The following is an 11,939-nucleotide window of genomic DNA, read 5'->3' on the forward strand; positions in this document are numbered from 1 at the left end:
ACACACAAACATATACAAAATAGTAGTTCCACATGCACAGGTCAATAGCGAAAAATTTAACGGCTATGGCCCAACGCTGTCCTTTTCCCAAACTCTGGAAAATGTACAAGCAATGTCACACTGTTTTACGAAGGCGAAAGGAGGAAAACCCCTGGAGAAGCCTCTCACATAAACGAGAACATTGGGTGGCGATGTTGAACATCACAAAAGCCTAAATATCAAAAGAGTGAAATGCAAAAGGCGCAAAAATTCTAATACCGTCTAGACAATAGCTCAAAAATCGGAAAGCCACAAACTCAGAAGAAAAATTTCGTAACAGAAAGCTAAACATTCTTAGATAGAATTTGTCCTTCTCGTGTGCGTATTTAAAGAACATTAAATTAATATAGAAATTAGCTTCACGAAGGGAAGTTCGCATAGTGTACTGCGTATGCATATTTTTTCTGAATCAATCAATTAGTGTTGCTATGCTGTTTTACACCTGTTGCGCTCTTTCGGTTGGATGCCGGGCATTTGCTTGCCGGATCCAGGACACTTGCGTGGAGATTTTACGTGCCTGAGTTCTTCGCAAGTTGTGTGTCGTGTTTGGTGGCACAGCATAATCGAGAAATGTTTGTGGTAGAACAACCTATGTCATTGTGGCTGGAGGGAGTGACTGGCGGGAAACATTAAAGTTCTGCGTCATGTTTTCAACCGCGCGCATGACTAAAGCTCCTCAGTAGTAAAACAATTCGTACATATGCACAAGCGTATAGCATTGTAGGGCTCACGTACTAGTGGGTTATGCCGGTAAAGTAACAAAACGAAAAAGTGCGCACTTACGTAGCCAGAAATTTGCATTTCGTGTGTAGGAAAGCACTCGTGAATTTCATGTTGCATTTTTCCTATCGGTTTTATGTGTAACACTATTTGATATGATTCTGCTTTGGTTTATTACTATCCATATTACCAATACGCTAACGTAAAATATAATTGTTGCAATAGCACAGCCTTCTATGTACTTGTACACATCATCGTCATGTAAAATCAAGCTTATAAAATTAGAATCAACCTGAATTATCCTCGGCTTTGATATATTTCCCTTATGGGCAATCTCCTTACTCGTTACCGTTTGTCTTGTTATGGACCGAGGGTGGTGATGATGGATGCTTGCCGTGGTCGGTTGCAAGAAATACTGCCGATCTATGAGTTGTTGTTGTTGTTTTTTTTTTTCGTTGTTGGATTCCTGACATGAAAGCAACCCCAGAGGGGTCTATGGAATTATGCATGAAATAAATAATGGGCAGTACTTTTTTAATTACCGCAACTGTTGTGGTGAATCACATCACCCCATCGTCATTCATGTAGTAGTTGTTGCTGTCAATTAAGGGGATAATGGCAACAAATGAAAACAAAATGAAGGAAAGAAATGTAATTCGAACATGAACCCTAGTGGTGCTCATTATGTAATTTACAATAGCACCCTATTCGTGTCTTTCTCCCTGTCCTCGACATTATACACTCAGCGTCAGAGCTATACGCGTGTTGGTATCAATCGTGATTGTGAGTTTAATGGCGCAGGTATCAATCGTATCGAAAGAGATTGCCGGTATTGTTACTGCTGTGGACATGTGGTTTTATTACCATTTCCTCTGTGTTCTGTGCATGTTGCAGAAAGAAGGGCGGACGGATGAAAAACATGCTACACGCAGTTTGAGTCTTTGCGTATTATATTATTTACATAAATGTCACAAGGGCAAACAAGAGTCGCGTTTTATAGGTGAACAACGTGATGGTCTCTCTTAACGTCAATCCTGCAATATTGAAACATTGCAACACAAGGGACGACGAAGGACACACACACGGCATACAACGTCTCATATACGAACCGAAGCCGGATATGCGATCTCACTCTGTTCATACACAATAACGGCTATTTTAACTGTTGTGCCCTTATAGCGTTTTCGAGTACATACTCAGAAAAGTAAGAGAGGGGAATGGGCCTCGCTATTCAGGGGTCTTCTTGTTATCAATGGGGTATTCGTGCCAGTCTGCCAGAGATGGATTCCACAAGCGAGTGCCAGGGGAGGACGCCGAAATAAATCATGTAAAAATAAAACGTTTAAAAATAAATCTCTTAAAGATCAAACTTTCAAAATAAACTCTTCAATATAAATCTTGAGAAAATCCACGCTGTCGAAATCAACTCCGCAAAATAAACTTTGAAGAATAAACGCTTCGAAATAAATCTTTTAAAATACACCGTCCCTGACTGGTGCGCGGCCGACTACTCTAAGTCCGCCGCGAAAAATAGTGCGCTCATCGCGCTTGGGGCTAGCCAGGGCTAGAACTGTGAACGAGGATTTCGCTACACCGGAAGTAGGTTGTCTGTCTGTATGTGACTCGTGGCCAGTATTGCCAAATTATTGGGGATGTTCGGATATGGCGGCTGACGAATTTTTTTGTCATGTATCCTGGCCGACTTTATCTCTTGCTCTGTCTCTCTTTTTTCATTTGTGTTGGTGTTCCCCGAGCTCGGGGGTTGTTCGTGAAGCCCCGAGGTGTTGGGGCATCCGGATAATTTTTTTTTTTTGACTTCGGCGGATGGCGGGCCTTTTGCAGTGTATACTAGCTGACTTTTTGGTCATTCCGGATGGTATTGATGTCTGTTGAGTGGAACCAGGTATTTCAGCGCAAGGGCAATGTTGTGCGTGGACATGTCGGTTATTGTTTCTGTGCATGTACATGTCGGTTTATTTATGTGTTACAGAGCCCTCTGCCTAACTGCATTGGCGGCAAATTCTTCCGGCTTGTCGTGTGCTCCCTTCTAAGATGTGTAAAAATTACGTTCCGGTATTTCCCGAAAACCACGACAAATTGAAATTCTGGGACGAAGGAAGACACAGACGATCACAAACATATTGTGTTTATGACCAGCCTGTGTTCCTTCGTCACGACGTTTCAACTTTTCATCATGTTTCACCAGTCCGCCTGCCTCATTCCGGGGAAAAGGGTGTGACAGATGACGACGTCCATCGAGCAGTTAGTGCGAGCTACATCACAAACAGTTAGTGGTTACGAAGACTAATTTGTATCAACACAGTTTTCAGTCACTTTTCGTTCAAGAGTTCAAGTGACGTCTTGTTTTCTGACTTATGTCCACCGTCCGTCTATTTCGCGTTGACGGCGGGTAGTGTTTTGCATCACACTTGAGCTTCTCTTCCACGAATCTTTACTTGTGGCGTCTACCCTTTCAAAATAGAGAAAGTACAAAGATCAGCTGCCCTGCTCATCTTGTCCAGGTTTCGGAGGACTCGTTCAGCTACATGTATGTGCAAGAACTAAATTTAGATTCACTCGCACATATGCGCAAAGCAAATAAACTAAAGCTGTTCTTTCTCCTATACAATGGTTAGTTGATTACAAACATTAATGATACATTGTTAAAATTTGTCCACGTTCGACATGAATAAGTCATCCATGAATGTCACTGTTTATTTTATTTACTTATTCGTCAAAAATGTTTATTATTTGACAAAAGGTTGGGGGATTAATGGTTAAAGTAATGTATGGCATGTTAACCCTGCTGAAAAGACCATAGAACCATAAATGTGAAAACTCATGAGCAGTATGTGAAAGCTAACGTGCAATATGAGCGGCTTTACGAGATCTACGAGAGGCGCAATGAGCCGTACGAGCAGCTTTACGCGCTGCATGAGAAGCGTAATGAGCCGTACGAGCAAGGTTAGGAGTAGTACGAGCAACGCAAATCCATGGCGAGGTCGAATCATAGCGTTACGAGAAATCAACTGAGCACCGGAAGAGAAGGTATGAGCAGCATGTGCAAATCAACGCGCATTATGAGACACGCTACGTGCAGCGAGCTGATGCTCGTAGCCGCAGGAAACCAAGTTTGTCAGAGTGGTGATGGTGGGGAGGGGAAGAAAGAGGAGCTTTGAAATGAGTTTTATTCTGCCTCACCGTCGACGCCAATTCCGGAAGTAAAAGCAACACTTTGCTGGGCGCCTTGCATTTTTCTTTTTGTTCTTGTTATTTTCAATCACAGATTTCTTAACGGCTTTCTGCACAGCCCTTAGAAGATGCCTAAAATTTGGCGTGCTTCATACTAAGACAGCACAAGTTAGTTTTTGCCACATCTGGCGACAGTCTTTTTCTTTTTTTACCCGTCCAAGAAATCTTCACACTCTCCTGACATCATGTTCACTGTTAAAAAAGACCGTAAATTTACGGAACGCCGCCCACGGAACCAGAGCTTCTCTTTTTCATTGCTGCCCCAATTCCGTAGCGGCACATGAACCGTTGCTATCCCGTCGTCTTTTCCAGGAATGAGTAGAGCAATATTGCTCAAAATGAAATGTTTTGTTCAGACCACGTTACGATTATACTACCAGAAATATGGAAGACGATACATGTCTTCAGCGAAGCACATATTTACCGTTTTTAAACGATCCAACAGTGATATCGCAATATTCGGGCCTAACTTTTTGCTCGGATGAATGTGGCAGACTCAAGGACGCCGGCGTCTCGCCGTCAGTGAGTGCGCAGCGCGGAGCAATACAGCATTGTCACATGAGCCGCTAACTGGAAGCCCGCGAAATTCTTTCCTCGTAGACGCATGAGACGCTCCGTGAAGTTTTAGGTGTTTGGAAGTGCATCTAGTGTTTGGTCTTTAGCCGACTGTACCCCCGCAAAGCAAAGGTGAGTTCAAAACCTGTTTCATTGTTCCACCACTATACCAAGTCAAATACGAGCACCACTTGTAAGCATGGTTGCAAAAATTGTTTCGTTGCGTACGCGTCTCAGCAACGGTGTGCAACAGCAGGAAAGCAGTGTCTGTGTGTGTCACTGTGTGTAGATCATGAGTAGAAACGTAAAGAGTTGCCTAACGTTCAGTCGTGCAGGGGGAGGCTACTGAAATAATTTGTGTTTTGCTGTGATCTCGCACAAAAAATTGATAAATGTGTGACTCTATTTCCCCCCCCCCCCCTTGGAGCTGGAGTAAACGGAATTCCTCTGTTCTGGAATGTTCACCTGAAAGTGTCCCAATCTCCAAAGTGGATATCATCCCGATATGGCCTGTTATACTTTCCATTGAAATCTGTTGCATTTGCACTATAGGAAGGCCTCCTGTTTGCAAAATTCCGATCCTCTACAGTTTGCAATTCATCAAAGAGGTCACATTTCACAGTCTTTCCAAGCAAATGTACCTTTCACTAGTCTTAGCGGCGTCAAAATTTTCACCAGTAACGGTTTCATGCTCGCACAGCTGAAGGCTGTTTATAAATGGATCCCTTTTTTGAACTCTCTTGGTAGGTGATATACGGGTACACTTTGTTGCTGCAGAAATTTTCTTCTCGTCGAGCTCTTTTTGACCATCTGCTATCAAGTGGTGTTTGCAAGTGGTGTTCCTTGTACCATAGAGGGACGTAATGCTGCTTCCAAGAACTCTAGAACCAATTCCTCCATGAGTCATCCTGACGAAACGCCAACACGTTCAACACAAAAAGTATTGTCTTCAAAGTTTTGTTCTGTGGCTTCTTGCAGCCAGCCGTGTGGACAGTGAAGAAGCAGATATTGCACGCTGAAAACATCACCTCATCACAGATGCATCGTGCACTGTGAGTTGACAGTCCCTTCTTGTGTGCTTCGACAATCACTATTCTTGGGTCTCAACGTACAACAGGACACTATCTTGTGGTCTCCAGAGACGAGTGCAACCTGCGCTATGGGAAACCGGTACACATCTTTGTGGAAACTGGCCCTGAGGTGATGCCAATTTTTATTTTTATTTTTCGCGTAACACCATCGAGCTTTCTACCAGACCTCAGGCTATACCATCTTGAATCTCAGAGACAAGTGTATATTGTTGTGTGCGACCCTCAGAGTTAATGGACAGTCATCCATATTCAGCTTATGAAGTAATAAACTCTGTTGTTGTCTCCCTCAGAATATCGCTGCTCAGCCATGATTATGGAGGTATGTATAGTCTGTTTAACCAAATTTTTGCAAAATATATACGCTACTTCTGTTTTGCTTAATAACTTCGTTTTCTGACACAGAAAGTTCCATATGAGAGGTACATATCTTTCCCTGTGCATGCTACAGTTGTTGCTATATGTGTGTGGTTTTCAGAGCTTGCTCAATGCTGCTTCTTTTTCTCTTTCTTTCTTGTTTACTAGACATTTCTGAAGATCAGGAGTAGAGATCAGAAAACAAAAAGCTTTGTGTCAGTAACATGTCTTGAGGAGCTAATCAGAGTTGCTGTGGGTCATGGAATTTGTCAGGAGGGCAACATACAGGTATGCCACTTTTGTTATAACGTTTATAACGCTCGTATGAGCCTCAATTGCATTGTTGTTCTAAAAATCTTTGTCACACCAGTTATTTCTTTCTAGGTGTATTTAATGGATGAGTTATCACTTCGCTCTATGGTTGCTGGTGCTGAGAAATGCCTCGATGACATTTTCATTGTTAAAAATGGACTATGGAAACAAGGTATAGTGCATACATCTCCAGATGCCATTTTGCCCTCTTGCTTGGGGCTTTAAGTGTCATTTTTTGTTTTGCTTTCCTGTTTAGATCAGTCAACATGTGTGAGTGCACCTTCACCAATCCCACAAATGCCTCTGCTCTCACGAATTTATGACCCTTGGGGGAGCCTCAGCAAGACAGTACTTGATGCGTTGGAAGCAGACAATGTTCTGCTTCCCTCTCAACGACAGGAAGTGGCACACATGGCAGCGTCATGTCCCTGCATATCCATTGAAGGTGGGAGGCACTCCTGATATTTATTCACAGGTATATTTGCTGTTTGCATGGCTTACCTGGATAGAGGACAGCAGATATAAAAAAAATGTTGTGACATGCATTGAAATGTTGTAGGAGAGCATATCACGTACTGGTAAAATATAGCATTTTGAAACTCACGTGATGTAGTAGAGTAACAAAGAACTGGTTTGAAGTTTAGATGGTGCTCTAGCTTAGATAATCTGCGGGCCTGTCTTGCAAGAACCCTCCTTATATTATACTACATATTTACTCGGCTGGTACGATACATACTGCAGTAAATACAGCAGGCGATGTAACACATACGTATAGCAGAGGCCATATCAACTGCTAACCTTTGCATTCATTCATATCCTTCACATATGGTGGTGTCTCTGCCATGCTGAACTATGCTCATAAGCATGTTTCACGGATGAAAAAAAGAATCCTATCTATGTGCTGAGAAATTTGTTGTGCCACTTGCAGTGGTGGACGTGTAGTGTTCTTTATAAACTTATTTGGAATAGTTGGTAGAGGAATGGAGTGATTGTCCTGATCATTACACCATGTGAAACTAAGAATATTTCATGCAATTATTTTGAATACTCATAAGGAAATTTTATTAATTGATTGTGATTTTAGGCACCTGGTTGGTATCATTGAGAACGAAGGGAGCCAGCAGGCATAAAAAAATCAAGAGGGCTACATACATAAATGCGTGAGGCAATGAGGGTCGCAGATGAATATAGCAAGAAGTGGGAACATGTAAGTTGTAAATGCTTCCTACGAGCATATTACATTTCTTTATTCATCAAATAATTTAAGTTGTTGTGGAAGTATTGTAACTAAGGAGGCTCAGTAATACTTTCTTTTCTTTTCAGCTCATGTGATACATGGCGGTCAAATGTTCCACCACCAAAGTCATGTACAAGTTATTTGTAGTCTTTTCAGTAATTTCCAAAATAAAGGGTTATTATTGAAAAGCTATCCTCTCTGGACACACAAAACATGAAAATTGAACAATTAACAATGAAACAAAATCTCTGGACATCTCGCATTGATCATAAGGACTGTAAAGGAAAACAACAGGAAACCAGCTAGCATCATGGTCGACAGCGTGTATCCCTGTTTTAAAGCGGAATCATCGTTTCATTACTGTACAGGGCCCCGTCATTATAATTAGTGAATTGCTGCCGTAATGAAGAGGCACATCACGAGTACAGTTTCCTATACTTACTGATATATAGCAGTACGTTGCCCAAACGGCACTTCAGCCGTGATGATGTACTATTTACTGAGTTGTAGCCGTTGGCAGTTCACAACAGACTCAACACCGTTTTTTTCAGTTACGGGTGCATTCCTGTACATTCACCGTCTACCATCAGAGCCGTAACGGAAGACTACGAGGACTTGGCTGGCATCAACGGATAGCAGCATTCGGTCCAGTTTTGAAACGGAATATTTTCTTACAGTGTTCGACAAAACTATAACTAAAAACGATATTTCTACAGCGTTCTGTTGCGATGACGAAAAACTATACATATAGTGATCGGTTACGAGTATGAACTGAAGGATACGAGAATGTTTAATTCAGAAGAAAGTTATCACACACATGTCAATTTGCGCTGTAAAACGCGAGCTTTACTGCATACAGTAAAACCCTTAAATTTCACGTCCTCAGTTGTTCGCTAATGGGCTCAGCTAGTTTCGCGAGTGTGATATTTTTCAGGAAGTATCATGTCTAAACCAAAATTTTAGTGTACGTGCCACTTATTTTTGCGAAATTTTGCTCGAAAAATGGTCAAAATCAGCCGGTATACAGAAGGATCGTTTTGTCACGTGTTAAAGTGGTAACTGTACACCTTTTAGAAGAATTACATTGCGTGTTCTGCTCAGACTTGTGCCCGTTACTCGAAAAAAGTAATTGATTACCGTTACCGTTACTTGTACGGAAAAAGTTACTGATTACCGTTACCAATTACTGGACTCCAAATGTAATTGAGTAACGAGTAGAGAAGTAACGCGTTACTCCGGTCGTTACTCTGCATTCACGCAAATTACACCCGTCTTTGTGTGCCTCAGAGGGGGGGAAAGAAAGAAAGAAATCGTTCAACAGCGGAACAACTGAAATAACACGAAAAACAAAAAACGCGCAGGACAAGTAGATCTGTACGTCTGCTGTATTTATCGCCTGGGAAGACGTTGACCCGATTGTGGAAGAGCATTGCGTGGATCTTCCTATGACTCACTACACCTCCAAAGCTACCACACTGGTGTAGTAAGAGATTAGGGAGAGAGACCCTGAAATTCCATAACCTCATTACAATGACCTCCGCTTGGTATAGTAGAACGGTCCAAAAAAGGCTCACTGCACGAGGGTCTTGACTTGGAGCAGAACATCTGAAGGATGAGTTAATCTCTACCGGAAAAGTAATCAATTACTGAGTAATCGATTACTCAGAAAAGTAATTGATTACTCGAAAAATTACTTTGACAGTAAAGTAACTGATTACTCTAAAAATTACTCATAAAAGTAATTGATTACAAGTTACGCAATTACTAGTAACGCCTTACGCACACATCTGGTTCTGCTTTACGATGTGGGACCATGTTTTTATAATATAAGTTTCCACGATTTCTATATCCTGACTCTGAGGCTTGCTGTAATGATTTTGTAGTGCCATTATTTATACGTGATAACTGTAACTTCAGTGATGAGTATAACGTTGCTTAATTACATTCTGACTGGAGTAATGAATAATGTAATTTAATTACATTTTGAAAGTAATTTACCCAGCTATGCTCAGCACAATGTACAGCCATGTAAGTTTTCTGTGGACGATGACTTCAGTTGTTCTCTAAAGACAGTTTTGAACAACAGATGCACTTCATAAATACTGTTTTATTATTTAGCTTCACTTGGAAAATCTCTTTCTATCATACAGAACTATGTGACACTTAAAGGTTTAAAAAAACCGGAGCACTGCATGTACATAAAACCGCTAATGGGATGGGAAAGACAGGCTTACCAATGCCTCAGCATCATGACATGTATATACAGAGAGGTTACCATGTCAATTACCAACATTAATATTTACAGTATTTATGTTGACATTTATTTCAACGCACACAGTACACAGCGAGAAAAAAAAGAGGGGGGAACTGGTGTACCGAAGAGGGGATCAGAGAAATGGGGGTTGACGTTTCGAGCGAAGGCTCTTCTTCAGAAAGAAGTTCTCAAGAAGAATAACCTTCGCTCGAAACGTCACCCCCCATTTCTTTGCTCCCCTCTTCGGTACAGCAGTTCCCCCCTTTTTTTCTCTCTCTCTATAAATAACTTGTCAGCCGTTTTCAAGGAGCAACCACGAATTTCAAAAGGATACAGTAATTAATCCCGTACAACAAGATTCGGGAGGTCAAAAACATAGCTTATCCCTTCATGGGTGAAGTTAACAAACAGGCAGACTTGGGAAATTTCATCAAGTAAGTGAGGACGTAGTGCTGACAATGGTGACAGAAAACACTTCTTCATGTGCTTAGGAAACACAAATGCAGATTCTTCCGTTACAATATCTTTGCATAGCAATACTGTTTTGTCACCGCTTGAAGTATGGAGCGTGAGTATCCTTTCAATACTGACATATTCCTTTGACTTCGTTACACAGACACTGTTGTTTGACTTCTCCGCCCTTTTGTACGCATTGCTATTAAGTACAGTTCCATGTAAAACAAAGCGTGACCGTTCAAGTGCATTTGTGGGACAGGTTCCACATACTGAAGAGAGGGCACTGACCTCCTCAGTGCTAAATGAATGCACCAGTTTGGGATTACCAAGAAGGCACGCATCACTAGAATAAGAATGGCTCTGTACTCTTGTGTCTCGACGAAATAACTTGCAGAGTTCTTCTGCCTCGCTGGATACAGGCAGCGAAATGAGCAAGTTCTCCAGCTCTTGTTGCAGTGCCACGCTTTCGAAGATCTGCGGTGGAATCCCTTTTGCAGCCTTAACCATCTTCACGATCCGCCCGTTACCAGACTCGAATGCAAATGCTGAGTGGGCCCACAAAGGCCCAAGGTCCCGCACAGAATCCGCCAAGTGTGTCAGCTGGTGCATATTAAATGTCATTGCAGTGACTCCATACAGCGGCTCCACCCTTGACAAAAACTGTTGCAAAAGCTCACCTGCAAAAATGACAGTGGAAAGAAAACAATCACAATATGCCGCAGCATTATCTCGGGATGCAAACTGCTTATCTCAACATTGTGCAATTTAAAGGGAGTACTACAATTACAATTAGGATGTATTAGTACACGCTCCCAAAGACAGTATATTCGGGTTCTTACCAGCATAATCTATCATCCAATGATCAAGATCTGCAGAAAGAAGGGTAGCTGATGCTTCTGACAGCTTACGGAGGTGCTTCCAGTATGGTGTTGGCAGCAACCCCAACGTACAAGGCAGGCAATAAAATAGCAACCAGTGACGCCACTCACTGGCTTTCCAATCCGCCCTGTCGTGTATATAACGTGGCAACCTTGTGAAGATATGGGGTGGGCAGATGCCACTGATCTCGATTGTAAAAGGCTGGATCGCGGATAGGGAGCGCGAGCGTGAAGAAACCGGCCGCCATCTTACTGTACCCACAACAGTCGCCGCAGCGATCATGGCAACTTCTTGCAATTACGGTCGTACCAACCGTACTGGCAAGGATAGAGGGCCTAAATTTATACAGGTGAGTCACTCTTCATCAAGGAATAAATAGGCGTCCATTCTGTATATTTAGTTGACCTTTATGAAGTGTTTTTTTGCCCAAAACGAGCACTGGATGCAGGTTGCTTGATCGCTCTTCCGACGTTCAATCGAGCACACTTGCATTTTACCCGGCGGCAAATACAGTTTGAGTGCATAATATGGTTGAAAGAACATGTTACACTACACAGGTAGTGTTGTCATCAATATATGTGCAAGCACTCGAGCGCTTTTTTTGCGTGCATTGCTAGCATGGTACACGGTGTTCTTTGCGGAAGCAAGTGCCACATTCATTTCTTTGAATTACCTTCGCGCACAAGTTCGGTATTACGTCATAATGAGACCACGATTGTCACCTTTTTTCATGTATTGGTATTGTTCTGTGCCTTGGTTTGATTTGTGACAAAGAATCCTACGTAACGGT

General features: G+C 42.1%; 1 long non-coding RNA gene across 3 annotated transcripts; it reads left to right on the plus strand.

The window, feature by feature from the left end:
- Positions 1-4,587: 4,587 nt before the first annotated feature.
- On the plus strand, positions 4,588-7,742 carry LOC135383012 (uncharacterized). Of its 3 annotated transcripts, none has more exons than XR_010419606.1 (8): positions 4,588-4,698; positions 5,545-5,618; positions 5,684-5,766; positions 6,180-6,299; positions 6,382-6,495; positions 6,580-6,768; positions 7,408-7,530; positions 7,647-7,742. It is a non-coding gene; the product is annotated as an uncharacterized LOC135383012 (long non-coding RNA). The 3 variants fall into 3 exon arrangements; XR_010419607.1 differs by having other exon boundaries at positions 6,396-6,495; positions 6,580-6,798; XR_010419605.1 differs by having other exon boundaries at positions 6,396-6,495.
- The last annotated feature ends 4,197 nt before the right edge of the window (positions 7,743-11,939 follow it).

The sequence above is a fragment of the Ornithodoros turicata genome, chromosome 2 (assembly GCF_037126465.1).
Source record: "Ornithodoros turicata isolate Travis chromosome 2, ASM3712646v1, whole genome shotgun sequence".
In the NCBI taxonomy this organism is placed as follows: Eukaryota; Metazoa; Arthropoda; class Arachnida; order Ixodida; family Argasidae; genus Ornithodoros; species Ornithodoros turicata.